This window comes from Girardinichthys multiradiatus, chromosome 22, assembly GCF_021462225.1.
Source record: "Girardinichthys multiradiatus isolate DD_20200921_A chromosome 22, DD_fGirMul_XY1, whole genome shotgun sequence".
Classification (NCBI taxonomy): Eukaryota; Metazoa; Chordata; class Actinopteri; order Cyprinodontiformes; family Goodeidae; genus Girardinichthys; species Girardinichthys multiradiatus.
Window position 1 is genome coordinate 17,889,198 of NC_061814.1, and position 21,661 is coordinate 17,910,858.

Genomic DNA, 21,661 nt, shown 5'->3' on the forward strand with positions numbered 1-21,661 from the left:
TCCTGTTATTACCTTCTACAGACATGAGGCTGGACTGTGTATGACAGCTTGTTGGAGTCTGTTCTTTTCCTGTGACTTATAAAAGTGTAAAATGTTTTGACGGCAGCTTCAAAACAACAAATTCTCTTTTACCTGAAAACTCTGTAATGGCGACCTAATCTAATACATTTTGCATTTAAAACAACAATTTGGCAGTGATTATTAGTGTATACAATACGTTTATTGAAGAAGAATCTGGGTAATAATGGGTTTTATCTTCAGTTCCAATAAAGAAATTAAGACTGAATAGGATGCAAAGCTCATTGCTCACTATATTATATCGGACTAAGTGCTTCAACCAAACAAGCTATAAAATCTGATCCTTGTAGGTTAGCACAGCTAAAAATGATGTGATTATAATTAAAGTCTAAGCAACTGTTGTAAAATTATACTTGAGTATTATTGTTTGAACAGATAAAAATCTGTCCATGGTTCTTGATTCCATGTCCGTTTTGTTTCTACAGTAACACACGTGAGCAGTTTATTTGAGGTGTCAGGTTACAACATAGCAACAGATTTATTGTGCAGGCAAAATATGTATTTACATTCAGAGTATATAGTGTAAAATAATAAAGTTCTAAAAACAGGCTTCTCTTGCCCTTGAGGGCAAACTGCAGCTTGGTTTAAAAAAGGATGTCAAGGGAGCTAATTCATTACAGTATCACACATAAAATGCTTTATCATTGTACATTTTCAATCCATTTTATGATTTTCCTTTGTAAGAGGATGTTGCATAATTACATCCCTAAAGAACAGCAGCAAAATTACTTGTGGTCCTTGGGAAACGGGACACTGCTCTATCTTAAATGCAGCATATCCTTTTGTAGTTTTGCCCTTTATAAATTCAGGGAACTAGAATAGAAAAAAATCTACGATAATCCTATAACAAGCCCCTGACTAAAAGACCATGACAGCTTTTTTCACTTAAGGTTTTAATGTTTCTTTTACTGTGCTTTTTATTTTATTTTGAATGATTTTTTGTAGCAAGTGGCTTTTATTTTTTGCAGTTTTTTCAACAATAAGCTGTTCTCTTTTCTACCCTCTTTGCTTTGTCTCTTTTACAGTTAATATTGTCTGCTCCTTTAGGTCCTACTTCTGCTCATTTAAATCTAGCGTTTGAAACTGCTGAGGAGTTGATGAATACCACTGCTAAGCTAATGTTTTCTAGTTGAAACAAACAAAAGGACCCACAACAAGTTAAGGCCAGAAGAGTTCATCTCTCAGTGAAAGGCAAACTTGCTAACAGAAAAGGCTTCCTTTACTGTAAGGACTTGTGTGTTGTTTGGTTCAAAAAGGGTGCTCAGATCTCATATGATTGTATTTGAAATTATGTTCCTCCTTACGGAAGTTTAATGGTATGGAAAAAAACATGTTTTGAGACTTACAAAAGCAGTCGAAGCTCTTTAAAGTTTTTTGAATTTTGCCACAATAAACCACATGTTAGTGCATTTCACTGGGATTGTTTGTAATAGACCAACATAAAGTAATGCATAACTGGAAGTAAATGTTAAAAGATAAATTGCGTATTCTTTTACAAATAAAGATCTGAAGGTTTGGGGTATATTTGTATTTAGCTCCCAGATCCTGTCTTATACGTGCCACAAATTCTTAATTTAATTTAGGTCTGTTTTTATTTTTTATTGGGCCATCAAAACACATGAACGTGCTTTGATAAAAACCATATAAACTAAACTTTACATTAAAAATCTGGCTGTATGTTAAGGGTCTACATCCTGTTAGAAGGTGAACCGCTCCAGTCTTTTGCCACCTTAGCTCCATCCATCTTCCCATCACTCTGACCAGCTTTCCTGTTCCTAATGTGGAAAAGTGACCCCACAGCATGACACTGCCACTACTATGTTTCACAAAGGGAACAGTATGTTCAGGGGCAGTTCAGCTGAAAGCCTAGCCCAGGACAACATAATATTAGTTGGACTTTAACTCATGACATTCTGTAACTAGCAGAAAACCATAGAATTTTTACTATTTATGGACATTCTGTCTTCTGCTTTTCTCATTTGTCTTGCCCTCATCTCCCTTACTGTCTTCTTACCTTGTTCTTGCTGCAGCAAGCTAAAAGTAACATTAATCAAAAAACAGTAATAGATATATCAATAAATAATGAATCTCTATTTTTAAAGGCATCTTTTAATTACTCGACCTAGTCATTAAGGTAATCTATTTCAAATTTAAAATAAATATTTATCTATAATTTAACAATATAGTAAATCTTTTTCATTAATACTTTTTATTTGCTATGCTACAGTACACTATGAAGTAATTTGAGCTGCATCTGTTTCTCTAAATTAACCCTAGCATCTGCACACCAACTCAGCTGACTAAACACTTTTTCTACAGTAGTCTTAGCCCTGCTGAGCTATGCAATAAATTCACAATGTGCTGCCACATGACCATGAAATAAAATAACGAGGAAATAATTACCAGTAACTGAAAATCTTAAAAAATTATTTCCATTTTTTCTTAAGATAAAGATAGACAATTTATTTGAAACAGACATATAAGGTTTTATTGATATTTTCACATGTATACATACATTGTGGCTTTTTCATTTATTGAATCAGGACACCTTTGGCCTTCCATACACTACATACTGCTGTTTTGACATATTTAGACTTGAGCTCAAAATGCCATGCGCTTTCTTCCTTGTAACAGTCTTTAACGTCGTTTCTTTGCAGGTTTTCCCTCTTTGTAGAGCATCACCTTAATTTTATTGGCTAGTCACCAACCGTCAGCTGCAGGTAGAAATGGGGAAAATACACAGCCATGATTGTCATCTGTCCAACATGCCTCTAACTCTTCTATTGCACTGTCAACTACAAATTACAACTCTGCCTCTCATCTGTGTGAGGATGTCACCACTGCACCTGCACACAGGATTTAAGCAGACTGAGCAATTTACATTTGACTTGAGTGACAAAGTTGCCATTTGCCAAACTATATTTGGCTTTTTTGAGGGTGTCCTTGACTGCTACTTCAAGTATAAATGGGAAGACAAAATTATGACACTGCTTTGATTAATGCTCTTTTGGCTGAACTCACAGCTGGTTGATGACAATTTCTTGGTGTCTTGTGCTAAACTCTTTCCATAATGTTGAGATATTTGAAGCTTGGTATTTCTTTTATGTGTTCTTTTATACGATAGTTTGTTCAATGTTCTCTAACAACTCTCCCAGGCCTTCACGGAACAGCAGCATATGTACTGATATTAAATTACACACAGGCGGTTTATCAAGAAATTTCTGATATTTTTCTAGGATTATCAAAGTAAAAGTGGCTGAATACTAATGTACGTCACACTTCAGATTTTTATTTGTTAAATATTTATTAATCATTCATCCTTTGCCTTCTCTTCTGCACTTCCTTTTGTCGGTCTAAATATGCAAATATTGGAGTTTGTGATTGCAATTTGAACTGTGGAACAAGCAACATGCATAAATTGCATTTTCATGACATTGTATTGTATTAGTTAGTGTAGCTCTGGCATAGACAATACCAAGGTTTATAACCTCCACTTTTTTTTTACATTACCCAGGTCAGTCACAGTTGAGCAAAAGAAGGTAAATGCCTAACTTCCGTTAATTTCCAACCCAATATACGTCTTTAACAGCTGCAAAATAAGCTTTCAATAGACTAGATTGATATCCATACACTGAGGCGATTTACATTCTTTATGTAACTGAACTAGAAGAGACATTACACAATTAACAACACTGTTAAATGCAAATACTCACTTAATTGCAAACAACACAAAGTGTTTCGGCACACACACAATGTGTGGAATAGGTTTTAAGTGACGATGTAAATATTTGTATGAACATAATAATCTTTGCTGAAAGCCATTTAAGTAACATTTTGTTTAATTAAGTACTAATGAGCATTCATTGTCTTACCCACAGCAACAACAGAAGTACCCTCAGCGATGAAAAAAAAACAAGTGGCTGTAAGGTCACCCAGAATAATTGCTTATCAAATCATTTGGAAACAGAATAACAGCAACTTTTAATCAAACAAATTATATATTAAAGTTTTTCCCACCTTATCAGTTTGTTCTCAGACAGGTTTTGAGATTTGTATAGTAGCTGGTAAAAACAAATGTTCATGTCACTCTAGTAATATGCAGCCCATGTAAATTCACCATACTGATCTGTAACTACACACTACAGGCTGAACAATGGCTTTTACCCAAAGTCCAGGTCAGAAAAGGTCAGAAGTGTCAAAATCCAAAGTATAACTTTTACTTGGAGTGTTATAAGTTAATTAAGGTTTTTGTAGCCTTTCTCCAGTTTCCATTTTACTTACAACTTAGCTTGACCTGGGCTTATAACTTGTCTTATTAATTCTGCAAGACAGCTCTGTCTGCTGCTGGCATCATGTTAACTGCCCAAATACTCTTTATACACACATAAGTAATTCAGTTGCTACTTCAGTGCTTTTATTTTCCATTTGAAAACCCTAACTTCCAACACATTGATAGACTCCTGCCATAACCTGTGAAAGCAACCAGATGTAACTAGTTAGTGTCTGCATTCAAGGACGTCATACATCAGATCTATCAAAAGGGTAATATGAGCGTAAATACACTTCTGCTGCTGCAGTGGATGTTTGCTGCACTGGTGTTGCAGTATCGGTAATGTGCTATTATGGAATGCTAGTTCTGTTTTGCAGTACACACACTGCAATGTGTTTTCTGTTAATTTTAAATGAATCCCATACTTTTGACACTTTCTGTCATTTTCTCAGTTGTTCTTTTGCCGCTCACCATCTACCTTCATAGCTGATAATCGCTCTTGTCATCTACGTTTCAGTAGCGTAGGCTATCATTAGCAAAAGTGGGAACGTTGTGCATTACAAATAACCCGACTAAAGCTAAAGCCCCACCTCCAGCCATCAGTGTAGTGTGCTAAAGCGCTTTTAAGGCTACTGTTAATAGCTGTTAAGTTACTAGCTTTGGAGCTCATGCTTGCTGACAGTAAAATGACTTGGTGGTGCACAGATGAGTGAGTAAAAGATGTTGGCTTTGTCAAAAATACATAATATGGGGACAGTAGGGGACAGTATGAGTGAGTTAAATGGCTGATTACACAGTCTCTTAAAGCACAACAGTGAGCATACGAGTGTTCAATGCGAGTACAGTGGATTTTAGGAACATGCAACATGTTCTTCCAAGACACACCCAGCTCAACTGATCTGTTTAATGTGCATTTATTATTGGTACTTCAATTGGATTGCATTTTTCTGTTAAGCAGATGATTTCATGGGCATATGAATAATTGATCGGTAGTTAGAAAGCAAAACCTCTAGTGTTAATTAAATGTTAAATAAAATGAAATAAAATGTTTTTGTCAGTTGATCAAAAATGTTCGGACCCCAAAGTGTTTGGATGAAGGAGGAGGATCTCCTGCTATTTTAGTTGGGGACCTCTGATGTACGTTAAACATTTTTAAAATGTACACTTTACCTTTTTAAGTCTGTACATTCCTAGGAACATCTATCAGTATTTCATGACTTCCTGTTTCTCTGGTGTATACGACACAACACAGAGGGCCATTTATTTCAACCACTGGCTATTAAGCTGCACAAAACTATTTTTATCTTGCCACAGTAAGAATGGAAATGTCTAAAGCTCACTGTTAGAGAACTACAGCAAAGAGCGACATCTTAGGGCCACCAAGTCTCCATAACAACCATTAAAGGATGCCTTAACACCAACCAGAGGTTGGGGAGTGATACCCTAGCCTAAATCCTATAAAACATTGGTTCTCAACCCTGGTCCTCAGGGCCCACAGTCTGTCATGTTTTAGAGTTGTCCCTGCTCTGGGACACCTGATTCAAACAACTACATTCATTTCTCAACATGCCCTCAAGTGCTGAAGAAGCATGTTAATCAGTCATTCATTTGAGTTGAGTGTGTTGTAGCAGGGAAATACCTACAACAAGCAGGACATTTGGTCCTGCACTGCTAAAAAGACCTGAAAGCTCCAAGACCTACTCTATATCTCTCTGTATTTTAGGTGTCTTGTACTCACTGATATTGAAAAGGAAGCTATCTTTTGACTATGCGTTAGTGGGGAAAACAGGAGAACAAAAGCATGTGCAAAATTGCATTGCAATTTATTACACCAAAAGAAGCATACATGACATCAAGGAAACATTATGGTAAATATTATACAGAGCTTCATTTTCTTTAATATCAGTAGGCTTCTTGGCAGGTTGGTCAAGTTGCCCAATGCTAGGTAATGACTGCAGAGCAGCTGCATAACATCTGTCTCTGTCTTCCCTGTTGTGACTGCCTATTTTTTACCGGAGGAGAGAATTAGGCTGATAATAGGTTTAAGATTGATTAAGCTGCTTTTGGTACCAAGTAGGAGGTGGTTCCTGATGTAAAACATGCATTTATTATAACAGCAAGGCTCTGGGCATAGACAAACATAAAGGGTATCTCATACTGAGTTGTAGCAAGTCTATTAAAGGAAATGTGGAAGTCAGGAATGTAGAAAGTGTTGCGGGAGGGTACATCAGCATAAAGGAACACTTTTGTAAATTCATTATTGCTCTGTATCATAATCTATTTAAGTTACATGATTTTTGGGATATACATTCATTAATATTCTGTCCTCTAACAAAAGATTGCAGGCTTGTTAAACAGATAAATAATCAAGCTCAAATTGTATTTTTTCTGATAATAGGACTAAAACATTTTCTTCAGTGCTAATCATTCTTAAATATTTTGCTGGCACTAAACATTCATCCGGCTCAGTGTCTTCTGACATGAAGTGTAGTCTGAAATCACAAATTCCTGTGTGTGGATAACATTTCCTATTTTCAGACCTTTCTTTATAAATTATATATTGCAACCAAATACAGAATGGTTTTTAAATCTCCTTCTGTAATATTTCCTGTATTCATTCTTTTTACCAGGGACCTATGTACATATTTTTCTCAAAAACATCCACTGTTATAAACTGTACTCGGCCATAATATCTAGACTGTAAATCTGTTTGTTGGATGACAATTTGTGGCAATCTACCTTCTATATATAGGTTTTTAAAATACAAATTAAAGGGGAAATGTAATGACACCCTCTGCACAATCTAAATACAAACAAGAGTAAAAAAGAAAAGTGAAACTAAAATGTACACATATACAAATAATGTGCAAGTTCATATTTTGGCATGATTGAGATTAGAAAAAGGAGATTATAGTTAGTTAGAAATGATTAGTTAGTTGTTGTTTTTAGATATTAACAAGTTATTTACATGAATTACCCATTTTCTTCATAAATGATTGGTTTAAATAAAGATAAAGAGTAGAAATATGAATCATAAGTTAACAGAGCTATTTATTCAATGTATTTCCAAATAACAATAATGTATTTTTTCCAGTTTATTGGCTGCCTGCTCTCCATTTTTGATTACTTAATTTTTAGCATAATGATCATGATTTTAAAATCAGCTTGTTGAATTAAATGTTGCTGCCTGTTGTGGTTGACCAGAAAAAGTGTTTCAGACAGGGCCCTGACCCAGACAATAATTCACCCCACAGCTCACAGTCCATGTTTGCTCTGATTGGAACCAATTTGACTCTCTGGCCTCCTTTCAGATTGGGCCACATAAACAAGGTGATAGAATATAGTTCCTGTCATAGCAGTGTAATCAAAAGCTTTCCATACATTTCTACACATCTATGCAATGCAAATATAAAAGCAAAGGACAAAATGTTGAAGGTATTTAAGGATAAAATGAGTCATGTTTTCTGTTAGTGGGAAGCAATTGACAGTCACAAATGATAAAGCAAAAGAATCAGTCCTTAGATATTTTACAAAGGTACATTCCAGATTTCAGGTTAACTGATCTAAACTGAAAGCTATTTATAAGAGGGCTGCAGCTACTTAACTTTAAACTATAAACTCTATTTCCAGGTTAATTGTGTTTGTTGTATCATGTCCTACAATTGAAATGTTTCCTAATGTGAAAGCTTTATTAATTATTGTTTCCTCATATTGGTTAAAATGGTCAAAATTCAGTTTTTGTGCTGTATATTCAATTAAATTCAATTCAGTTTTATTTATATAGCGCCAATTCACAACACATGTTGTCTCAAGGCACTTCACAACAGTCAGGTACATACATTCCAATTAATCCTAACAATTGAACAGTGTAGTCGGAGTTAACTTTTTATTCAAATTGGATAAAAAGCTTTTCTATCTAAGGAAACCCAGCAGATTGCATCCAGTCAGTGACTTGCGGCATTCCCTCCTCCCGGATGAGCATGTAGAGACAGTGGACAGTCACTGGCGTTGACTTTGCAGCAATCCCTCATACTGAGCATGCATGTAGCGACAGCGGAGAGGAAAACCTCCCTTTTAACAGGAAGAAACCTCCAGCAGAACCAGGTACAGTGTGAGCGGCCATCTGCCACGACCGACTGGGGGTTTGAGAGAACAGAGCAGAGACACAAAGAGAACAAAGAAGCACTGATCCAGGAGTACTTTCTATGGGAAGGAAAAGTAAATGTCTATTCACATTTTTAACTTCATGACTTTAAGAGTTAATAATGGTGCCATCATCAAAATCTGTCCAATATATATATATATATATATATATATATATATATATATATATATATATATATATAATATATTTATAGAGCTCATTAACAAAGTTACATTTTCAAACTAGGAGTAGAAACATGCAGAAAGCTTTTCAGCAATTATATGTAGTGTTCTTTGCTAATAAAGATTTTATAACTGATTAATAAGATGGGTAAATAATATTTGACATGCCATTTCTTAATTAAAAGCAAATAGTAGTTTTTGTTTTGGGGGGGTTTTTGTTTTTTTTGTTTTTTACTGACCATCATTTAAAATTTTGTTTTGCTTTTTGGTTAAATAAAAAAAAACTAATTGAGTTTGGGAGTGGAAGGGGGCATTTATTCTGCAATTGAAACAGTATCTCTTTTTGAGGGTACATCAATTCAAATTCAGTTCAAAAATACTTTATTAATCCCGAAGGGAAATTAAATGTAGCCCATATTATACAGGTTTCTTCAAAGAGCCATTGTAGATGCTGATGGCTGTGCTCCCCTTCAATCCGAAATTTCCTTTAATAGTTGCATTTCTGTAACAAGCAGAATTACGTTAAACGTCATGGAACAGTTGCAATCTTTCATTCTAAACATACCTGCTCTGTTTTAAATTGAGCTTTCATTTTTTCCAAATGTTATTCTGTTTTCATCTTTGCCACAATAAAATCCCACTATAGACAGAGCAATGGATGTTAAACTGCAGCATTATTGTTCACACTATCTGCCAGGTGTGAGGGCACATTTTTCTTCTGCAAGATTCTGTTTCTTTGTCTTTAAGTCACATTGATGAAATAATGTGCATGCACTGAATAAAATATTGGGAAGGTGCAGGTGTTCTCAGCTTATGCTACACTGCTGATCAGACATTTGAGAAAGTTACATATTTTAAAATGTGGAACTATGGAAATGCATCTGCTTATAAGGCTATGTTGAAACAACCAAACAAAAAATAATTTATTGGCATCACAGAGATTTTTTTTTTTTCTCATTCCAACCCTTATATAAAAGACTTATGTATAAATGTTGTCAATGTTTTCATGACAAATAGCTAGACCTTGATTGTTTAAATGCATTAAGAGTCATTATGTTGCAGAATTAAAAAAACAAGAATGGGAGTACAAGTGAAATAAAGGCTCAGATAGGCCATGATATATTAAGAACACTTTTATATTGTAACTAAACTCTTTTAAAAAAAGAAAGACGGAACTAAAGGGAAATCCGTCGGGTGAGAAACTACAACTTACAGTCACGAGAAACTACGGTATGTCAGCCATCCCTTATGGTAGAACAAAAACAATCCTACATTTACTTGTGGTTTAGAACAGGGCAGAGATATTCTAAACTAAAACATAAAGAAAAATAAGGAGAAGTGTCATTGATGATCAGCTCTTTAAGGTTTATATATTACCAATGTGCTTTTTCTCAGTTGATGGGCCATGACAATGACATAGATAGTAATGAAAGTATAAATGAACCATGAGTTCAAAAGAAGCTTTTATTACAATGTGATTCAAGGTTTTACTCTGTAAGATCAGATGAACCCATACCTTTTTGATTTGGACTTTTTTTCTCTCTCTTTTTTTTCATTCTGCACTGGTTTTATTGTTGTTTGTTTTCTCTGTTATTCTTAGCGTCAGTATTCCCTTTGGAAGATCAAATCAAAGAAACACAGACACTAGAGGAGCTACTTTAACAATAATCCATAGTTAGAATGTATTTTTTTTTGGTAAATCTTTTCTTTGAATGATTACTTAGTTCTATGTTTCTCCCATTATTTTTTTTTTTTTTTGTTGAGCTTATTTGCACATTTGTGTTGTCCAGGGCCAAAACTAGAGAAAATTATGTAATTTTCTTAAAGACAAAAATGTCAAAATTCATACTTGTTGATGTAATCAGTGCTCACAAGGTATTGCAAATGTACACTTTCTTGGCAGATGCTTCAAGTGGAACTTCTGATTAATAGATTTACTGCCATGTGGATATGATGAATGAATCTCATAACCATGAAGTAAGATATATTTTGTGCTTCATCTGTTAACAGAACAAAACTGTATTTCATTTAAAATCCTGTGCTGAAGTGAAGGCTAAAACTGTAATAATAAGCAATTAAAGCTGAAGAAGTAATTTATCTCTGCTCTGGGTGCTCTGATTGTTCTTTGTGGCTACTAGATTCAAATATATAAAAACATCTATACTGAAACTAATGAACAGATGCTGTTGTTGCAAGAATAGCAGTGATTGCTTTAACTGCTCAATGTAAGTCTTGAGTAAACTGGCTGGAATGGAAGATATTTTCCATGTTGTTTTCCATTGCTTGGCAGCTCTGTAAAGTAAAAAAAAAAAAAATCTCTCCTTTTGATCATAACATGCTTATTTTTGCTTTTCTGAAATCCATGAGGGAGTTCGCTTTTCATTCACTATGGGGCTAAAAACCATGTTGGAGTATCATCATGGGTTATTTTCTTTAGCTCAGATTTCAAAGACCGACGTATTTATTGTTGAGGAGATAACCAGAAGAAGCAGAAGGATAGATGTTCAATATAGGAGAGAGGAGGCTGATGCGAGACCAGAAAAATGGCTGTTCTTTAAAATCTAAAACTTTCAGAGGCAGATTCTTAAAATGATGCTTGGATAAACATGACCAGAAATCAGATTTGTAATTCCACGTTAATCTTCTTTTCTTAACTCCTGTCGATGGCTGACATCTGCCAAGTGGAAAAGCTTGCAATGGGTTTGAAATATTTACTCTAAAAACCAACATTTCTATTGAAGTCCTGGAGCTGCTCAGCATAAAACCCTCACCCCTAGGGTTAAATCCTAGTTTTTCAGCTGCAAAATGTTTTGATACTTTTTAAATGCTTTTTACTCAAGCCTAGGATGCTACAGAAATATTTATTTTTCCAAATGAAAATAACTTTAGCTGTTATTCAAAGCAAGAAATTATACTAGTCTTGTTCAACATCTGTTTGGACCAATAATGACCCTGGATTATGTATTTGACGGGCACCACCTTTCCAGTCACTGAGCCCAAACTTTATGGTTCTGAGTTCCTTCAAGTCAAATTTTAGCAGATTTGTACTTTGAAAGTTTAAGCTTATGGGCCAAAAATTGTTGCACACCTAAATCATAATATTTACATTAAAAACATCACATTAACTTACCATAAACATGCTCCATATAGATCAATAGTCTTAGTTTGTTGGGATTTGAGCATATGGGTTGGGCCTGTTAGTGAAAAATCTGCTGCTTAGCTTAAGTCAGAGAGAACATACAAGATAATGATTTTGAGTGAAAATTTAGTAACACAGGAATACCTATGGAGAAAAATCTGTATTGACACTCGGAGCTTAACAGAGGGCCATCAAGAAGCTCCAGCAGCATCAAAGATAACTGGATTTAATAACTTTGCTTAATATTATTCTTTAGAGTTTTAAACCCCATCGGCCATTGAACATTTAGGATTCAAAAATGTTAGCAGCCCGTCAGAAAACCAATACAAAAGTTTGAATAATTACCCTAATTACTAGAAAATACATGAAGAGACTGCTGTTACAGCAATGCCGTGTGCGCTAACCACGTTAACTGTTAATAATGTCAAAGTCATTTTAAAATGTCACCGTCAAATGATCTTGACGTTTTTTCACTAAAACGATAAACTCTTGTTTTCATTTAGCTGTACACTTTTACTTCTCTCTATCCCTGACAGACATTCACAGAGTAACACCACCTCATGAATAATTAATTATAATTTTGACAATGCTTCCTCATATAACACTGTAGTGAAGTATGTAACATTTCTTCTCAAAATTTTACATTTTTCTCAGTTGTCTTTTTACCTCAGAAAAAGAAAACTGACAGCATTTGTTTTTCAATTAGCATTATGTTCTGGTAACATTTGTTGTGGTCTCTCACCCTCTCAATCTGACACTCACTTTGGATCATTCTGGTGCCCATTGTTTAATTATCAATCTTGTTTCAATAAAGCTGGAGAAGATGGTGCGTTTGAGAACAGACGTGGAGGCAGACCATGAGAGTTGTTCGTTGTATGGTTTGTTGGGCACCATTCACATCACTCTGTTTCAGCCTCTAAGCATACTGAAAGTGTTAAGTTTCTACAATAACTTCAACCAGGTATCAAAGAAATCAAGATTTAAATCAAGGAGCAGCAAACGAAACTGTGATGGACAAAAGCTGCGGTCTGTGGAACATCTAACTGCCTTCAGTCTTTAGATTAGCATTTTTGAATTAATTATTAACTACAATATTTAAAGGTAGTTTCCACTTTCAAACGAATGGATTCAAGTCTTAATAAATTTAGGATATGCGTACTACAAAAATTCTTTGTTTGTTTGAGTTTTGACCCTCAAGACCCTCCCTAAAAAGAGCACAAAGAATTGATGCACTTATAGTTTTTTTTAGTTTTTTTATTACTGCTGGCGGATGACATCCATTTCAATCCAGGACCTGCTGCATCAGTGCATAGCCCACAGCAGGTCATCCCTGACCCACATGTTGGCGTTAGTCCAGTTGATGCAAGCATGTCAGTGCAGTTGAGCCACCTGTCAATGGAGTAATCAGCACAGCTCTGCATCGGAGTGCAGTTGTTCGATCATGGCTGGAGGTTAACATGGATGTCCTCACACTCTCCACATTAGAGTGAGTGGACGGCATGGGTGTGACAGCGGGGCTTATGATCGATGAGTCGATGTTCGACCACGGTGTGTGTGATCAACTAATCTGTACAAAGGCTGACTTAAATGATGACATTTAGCTTGTATATCTATGCCTAAATATTTATGACAGAGAATGCAGTTTCATATTATTGTCTAAACAACCCACTTTCCTTAAATTAATAATTCTTTAAAAGCTTTGAAAACCTGTTCAAATCAGTTAGATCTTTTGGGGATTTTAACATAGATTGCCTTGATAAGGCTCAGAGGGAAGCACATAAAATCACAAAGGCAAAATATGACTTTAACCAGAGTATTAAACTTGCAACAAGGTTAACGAAGGCTACACAAATCAAGTTAGTAATATCTACAAGGTACAAAGAATCATAAATTCATATAATCTCATGACTGGCTTGTCAGATTACAATATGATTTTAATAGCTAGGAAGCTAACCATGAAACGCTTTCTAAACTTGAAGCAATCAAGTTTAGAAAACACACGCATACACACTTCGTATGACTTCTAGTTGTGTTCTGGATTATCATTTAAAATTTGAAAACATGTTAAAATGGTGAGTTACGAAAGCAAACCTATATACGTTTCATGCTGCAAATAGTTTCATATGCACTCATTATTTTAAAACATAATTTCCCTTAATTGAGATGGATCTGAGGCCTTGTACACAGGTAGCGGGATATTTAAGAAAAACAATATCTCCCCTACATCGTTTTTAAAAATAATATTGTACACATGTGAGGTTTTTCAGAAAAGTTTTCATCCACACCAACCCGGAGAAATATGCCACTGAGCGTTGTATTTGTAGAAGGCAGTGTATGCAAAAATGAAACCTATGTCAGCCAATCAGAATCCTTCAAAACAATCATGACTTCCTGTTATGTACTTTCTTTGTCTGATGAGCTAACCCCTCCCTCCTACTTCCCCATGTCTAAAGGGATTGCTCAATCCAGCTCTCCATCCAACGGGTCCGGACCTCCCTAAACCTGAAAGATCTTACTAAGCAGGTTTACTGAAAGTTCTGTTTAAGCTGGTGTCGGGAAATGACTCGCCTAGCCTCTGACAGCCTTCATACAAAAGTTTACAACTGGCTACAACTGGTATATGGGTTAGGTTGATTTTAGTGGCTCAGCACGAGCCCCAAGGGCGCTGTTTTAACAAACTTGGCTAAGGCAACCCATAAAAACCTCCAACAATTTCTTAGAACCAGGCAACAAGACTTTTTACCACCAGTGAAAAACCAAAAAATATGGTGACTCAAATAATTGAATGTCCACGATTTAACTAGAATTTTATATGCTTTCTTTAATTAGTAACGCTTTTGCAGGGGTCAGTAACAGCTTAAATTTGGCAACACATAATAATTTCAATAATAGATATGAATCAATCAACTCAACCTGTCTTTCCCTGATGCTGAAACTAGTGAGATTGGAGAGGTTTTAAAGACGGAGGCTCATCCATGCACCTGATGGAGACGTTTCTTCTGGTAACGAGTGATTTCTTGAAGGAAATACGACTTAATCTTGAGTTTTCTTCCTCTAAGTGGATAGGCACTGATGCTCCAGGTTTTTTTTTTTTTAAAGATATTTTTTCGCCACTAGTGGCCTTTATTTTTTCCATTTTTGACAGTAGGCAGACCGGAAAGAGCGGCAGAGAGAGGGGGAGACTATCAGTAAATGTCGCCGGGTCCGGGACTCAAACCCGGGACAGCCACCATTCGAAGACTGTAGCCTCTGTATATGGTAGCGCGCTTAACCCTACACCATCAGTGCCGCGCCCCCAATGCTCCAGGTTTTGATGGTTAAACAGGAACTTTGTTGTCATATGTCTCAGAAGACAGTCGTTTCCAGAGGCTGAAGAGTTGAAGGAAACCCCGGATAAATGAAGTTGATTCAGGACTTCCAGAAGCCTGAAACTTAGAGCAATCAGCTGTTCACCGATCAAGTTCACTTCTGTTGTCTGGATAAAAAGGCTGTAGATGAAATTAATTTTGAGGCACAGTCCTTCCAGGGCACACGGGTTGATCCTATTTTTAATGCAGTTGATCAGCTGGGCTGTGTCTCTGGTCCTTTTTCATCTGAGCGTCTGTTCTTCTTCTGGTCTTCTGCGAGGAAACAACCGCAGTTCCCTTTTTTAGCTTTGCTTTTATAGTGCAGATGATCTCACTGGTCAGCCCTTTGTTAGTCTTCTCAGTTATTGCGCAACATACTTTTGCCCAGTACGTTATTGCTCAATACTTAGTCATGGTGACTTTCTGGTGCAGCTTTTTGGCCTTGAAGATTCCAGTAATAGCCACAAAGCTGGCTGTAGTCTCATCCTCCCTTCCTTGCATTTGGTCTTCAAAAGATTCGCTGTCAGCATGCAGCTGGCTCTCGTCACTTCTAGCTGTCTGAGGTAAATATCGTCAGGCTGTCGACACAGAGCACGGTCGAGTGGTTCTTCTTTACTTTTATCTGTGCGAACAAATCTGGGGTGTCTCCCCCGCAACTACTACCATCTCCTCCGGTATTGAAACAACTGACCTGATTCCCGCCTTCCACATCTTCCTCATCTACCAGGGATGTAACGGACACAGGGTCTGACAACGAGTCGGAGAGCAGTGTGGGTCCCAAATTAAAGGAGAGGAGAGACCTGCTTCATGTACGTATATTTACAAATGCATTCCTCATAAATTTAAGCACTTAACTGATAACTGTTGTTCTGCTGGATCTTGTTTATTCACGCCTTAGTCTTGTTTCATATTCTACATATCATAGGTTTGTTGTTGTGTGTACAAAGTATACTGTAAGAAATGTAGTCACTATTTGATGTACTCAAATTATTTATACCATATCACATAGGGATGATGTGAAATACTACAAGATGTAACATAAGTATGAAGGGTTAAAAGGGACAAAATTCAATAAATATATCGTGAAATAATAATAATGTGAATTCTATATGAAATAAATGAATGTGTCATTAGAAAATAGAATTTATAATTAAATTGTGGCATGGACAGTTAAATAAATGTGCCATAAATATGCCTTTTATGATGACCATAAATAATTCAATGTCATTTAAAAAAATAAACTCATTGATAATCATGTAAATTAAAATTAGTTTATTTGAAACTGATGGCATTTAGCTATTTAATGTAATCGTTTAAAGGGTACATTTAATAAGCTAATGGCACATTTAATTATCCAATTGTTAATTTCATAATTTAATAATACATTTATGTATTTCATGGTAAATTAATGTATTTTAATCAGGATATAGGCATTTAATTTGGTCATTTTTAACCCCCCATACATATAAGCTAGGTTTTCGTCTGTATATAAACCTATTTTGATATTTTTTGGTTTATTTTATAAAGGCTAAACTGAAAGGATACTGAAATGACTGGCTGAAGAGAATGCTGCCCGCTGAGACCCGGTGGCTGAATGTTGTTATGGAAGACCAACGCATAAAGAAGAAACTGGTGGAAATGATTGAGCCGTCAGAAAAACAAGCATCTGTCACTATTCTGGCACAGTTAGAGTTTGAGATTTGAAATGCCAATGTTCAATGTAAGTTACTTCCAACAACATTTTCAGTTTACATATGGGTTCAATAATTTGTTCAATATGAGGATGCACACAGGTCAGTTAAGTTATTCAAGATTTCTTGAAATTTTATTTACTTGACTGTTAATGTTGATAATAATGGTGTTGTTGTTAATGGTGTAGCATATGTTCACAACACATTTTATTTGGAATAGTTAACTTGAAGGTCTATAAGTTAAATGATAGTGCTGGCGTACATGGCTATGTATGGCAGAGGCAGCATATTTGCATTCATGTTTTTGAATTGTCATTTTTCCTATAAACAAAAAATATAACAAGTGTTCAGTGTGTCTTTGAAAAACATAATCAAAATAACCATTAGAAAAATGTGAATTTACTTTATGTAAATTGTTGGAAAAATTACTGTTTTCTGTTATAAATACAGTCTGGAACATTTGTAGGTATTGCTGGTGCAAACAATTTAAAAAATATTTGGTCCACAGTTTTAGGCTGAACAGACAAGATCATTCAAAAAGGCAAAACAATATTTTCTTTTGTGTACACTCTTTTTAGTCCTATAACTTGACAGTAGATTTCATAATGAACTATGATAGCAACATTATACAAAAAAACTGTTAAATGCTTTGACATACAAGGTGGTAATCATTTTACACCTTACAACAACCCAATATAATCTTCTGCGTCACTCACACATACACAGTAGTTTGTTTTGTTTATGGACTGAGAAACTGTGTGAGGACTCTCCCGACCCTCTTTTCTTCTGCTGTGAAGTCCTCTCCTGTGACCACTGGCTGTGTTTTCGGTTGATTCTCCCTGTCATGTTGAATAGCCTCAGTTATTCTGTGTCATCTACAGTATCTTTAGAAGCCTCACAGTAATTGTGCAACACGAAACATGCATAAATGACAAATGGAAGATCATTCATATTAATGGCCATGGCTCTTCTCAGGGCTCCAGATCGGGCTTTTAGTCTTCCAAACGCACATTCAATTACCATTCGTGCTCGGCACAATGAAAGTTCAAAGTACTGCTCTTGAACACTACTTCCCCCATTTGCATATTCTTTCATGAGGTAAGGAAGTAGTGGCTATGCAGGGTCACCAAGTATGTAGACAGGTGTGGCCTCTTCATGGTCAACAATTTACCTTGGACAGGGAGGGATTTTACTGTGCTTCAGATTTGTGTTTATTGTGGAGTTGGCAAATATTCTGGCATCATGTACACTCCCAGGCCATTGCACGACTGCATCAATGAAAGAGTACTTCTAATCACAGGTAGCTTGGATGTTAAGAGAAAACGTACCCTTTCTATGAAGGTAGTCAGTGGAATTGGCTGATGGTTGCTTTATCTCCACATGAGTCCCATCCTCAGCTCCTAGGCACTGAGGGAGACCATGCGCCTGTTCTCTTTTTGGCATTTGGATATATCTCGGGACTAAGTGTACAGCTATAGCCTTATACACCTGTCTTAAAATTTTTTGAGACGACCTGCCTTGACAATCCAAATGCATTTGACGCAGTAGTCTGTCCTCATTAGCCAAATATTACAGAGTGCATGCAACTTTTTTGAACACAGACTGGAGATTGCATTATAGTGGTCTCCCCTTTTATGTATTGACGAAGTAACTCAGACAGCGACAGTAGCGACGATCGTGACATTCTGAAGTTGCCATGCCATTCTTCTGGGAGGATGTTTTTCTACTCAAAGTTTTCCCACCAGCCAGCAGTTCGCCCAGGTTTGATCCAAAAATGTTGATGGCGATGTTGAATGGCATTCTGCCCCCGTAGTGGGAGCAAGAGTTGGTGTAAAGCGCCCTTTCTCCTCTGCCCCTCAATGTGTTGCAGCAGCAGGGCTTGTAAAACACAATAAACCAAAAGTGTCTGAACCAATGTAATCAGCACCTCTGTGACAGCATTCACTTTATTCCACTGTATGGCCGAATCTATAAACAATGGTCGCACATTTGACATCAGCACCGCAATTTTTTTGCAGACAGTAATGCACCGAATCGTAAAATTCCGTTTGATCATGTACACACGCAGGCTCAAAAACTGTTTTTATAAATCTCAACTTTGGCCAGAGTTTTCCGAATTATACGTGTTTAGTTATGTAAAAGGGAGTTTATGTGTGGATGAAAGGCCAAAACGCATAAAAAGTTATTTGTTTTCCCTGATATCTGCCTACGTGTGGACAAGGCCCATAGGAGATGCAGTGGAACAAACTATGCCATGCGCAAGCTGATGTACATAGGTGCTATAAGAAATTAATGAAAAAAATTTATAAAATCATCTCTAAGTATTTCATAAGGACAAAACCCTCCAATATGGAAATTGTATGAAGAATTTGGTCCTAAGAACTGCAGTCAAAAGTCAGTTAGATACGGACATGGTTATTTACAAAGGTTTTACAAACGGTTGCCTTCTAAAGCTGAATATTTTGTTATTATTAATCAGGAAATTTAAAGGGCACTGTCATGTCATATGGAAGCAACAAAATAAAAATAAAAAAACATATCTTTAATTAAACCTGTAGATATTCAGGAAATTGTATGTAAATTGAATATTGGTAAGCAATTAGTTACAACAATTGGATTATTCATGAGAGGGAAGCTGTTTTCATAAAAGATAAACTTGCAAACATCCACTCAAAAGAAGAAACCTAAAGATATTTTTGCACTTACCTATTTGACTAACTTATTCTTGAGCATGGAAAACGTCTCTAATACTTGGACGCAACTGAAGGTCTTGCTCATCTTTAAATCTGGAGCAGCTGATCTGGCAGGTAAATAGAGACCAACAAGTATTTTACCTGTATTTTCTAAAGTCCTAGAGAAAGTGGTAGCTCACCAACAGTCTGGTTTATGTCCTCATTATTCAGCAGAAACTGAGACATCAAAGTTGTTGGAACAGTATTTTTAGACCTAAAAAAAGTATTTGATACACTTTTTACATTTTCTGTTACAACATTAAAATGGTGTCAGTTTTATCTTATAAATCGTGAACAATATGTTATCAGTGGTGTTGAGAAATTAGTAATCCTTAATGTTAAAACTGGTGTACCACAGGGCTCAGTTCTTGGTCCTCTACTCTTCAGTCTGTACATAAACGATTTGCCTGAAGCCTGTCTTGGCGGTGTTTGTGTTGAAGTGACAGAAATGAACAAATGAAGATAGTGTCTAAAGCTCTCCACACCAAAGAATGACTTAAAAATCCAGCTACTGGATCTTATTCACCAGTTTGTAGTGAATAAAATCATCAGAAACATGCACTCTCCTTCATTAAGTCATGAAAAATCCCATAAACTTCTAAGATTAACCAATGACCCATCATTGCTATTTCCCACATTATAATATTCATGTAGCTTCACAACTAACTCACAGTCAGTAATTAGATTAATGTACTGAAGTCAACTCTTTGGTTTAATTATTATTATTTTTTTACCCCTAGGCTTTTCTAGTACACAGATGGTTCAGTGCACAGTTGGCTGTCATTTCTTGTTTGTGATTCAATCATCTGTTTCTGGCAGGAAATCAGGGAAAACCAAGAGCTAACCACCAAACATTTGGACATTTTTAGATGTCAGTGGATCTGACCGGACATTAAGTAGAAATGATACCAAATAAATATGATGAATTTCTCAGCCTTAAAGCTGTGTAGATTTAAGGGGGAAATGGTGGTGAATGAAAATTTAGAAGGTGTATTTTCAGTATGATGGAGAAATTAATCTGATTAAATTGTAGGTGTATCACTCTTTTACCAGAGGTAAATCTTGAGTATAGCATATATAGAACCCCAAACTTATTTTAAGGGTCAAGACATTAAACAGAGGAGGGAAGAAAAAAAATGATTGTATGAATACTGATATCACACAAAAGCACACATTCGTCTGTGGTAGGGCTTTTTTTTTTTTTTGTATTCAAAGTGTACAATTTTAATTTAGGTAATTGAAAGTATTGTTTGTCTGCATTTCTAAGTAATATTTTTTAAAGAATGTTGCTAGAGGAGTTTGACCCTTCAGAATGATGAATGATTTAATTTCACTTTTTGTTTTCCTTTTTGAGCATTTAAAATCTGAGGAGAATGCAACAGCAACTTTTATTGTTTTTACTACCTGAAAGATAAATGATAATACATCAATTCTAAGAAAAATCAAACAGTGCAGCTAATTCTTATGATTTGCTTCACATGGTACTTCATCATGTTGCTGCTTTTCTACGCCCAAGGTACTGACACACACAAAAAAAGAAAAATACACCCCCACACACACACACAAACTTTAATTTAGCAACATGTTTATTCTCTACACAAATCAGTGTTTTGTTTTTCCATTTGTTGCCCACATTTCCGGTCAGAAAAAGTTCCTTCATGAACCTCTTTAGGTCTATGTATTTCAATTCTCAAAGCTCTGTTCTACAAGGTAAAGTCCTTAATGACCCATCACACCTTTAGATATGCAACATGGCAGAACAAACACACACCTCTTTGGTGGATACAAAAAAGTAAGGCCCCAGTGAATTTCCAAAGCTCTCATTAACAATGCAGCATGACTTGGCACATGCTGGGCAGCCGCTTTCCTCTGTGACCACTGGGATTGCTGTGCTTAACGTAAGCCCTCTGTTTCATTTCACTTTTGATTTGTGTGTGCAGTGCAGGAATGTTTTGGAGGGTTTTCCTGTGTACTCAAACTAGACACACGCACAAAGTTCTCAGGGGATAGTAACACCTGCATGGAGGTTCATATTCTGTAAACCCTGGGCAGCAGAAAGAGACAAGTGCTTTTTGCAT

General features: G+C 36.0%; 1 protein-coding gene across 3 annotated transcripts in view; it reads left to right on the plus strand.

The window, feature by feature from the left end:
- grid1a (glutamate receptor, ionotropic, delta 1a) overlaps positions 1-21,661 on the plus strand; it is a 377,320-nt gene that overhangs the window by 222,341 nt on the left and 133,318 nt on the right. The window lies entirely within an intron of this gene.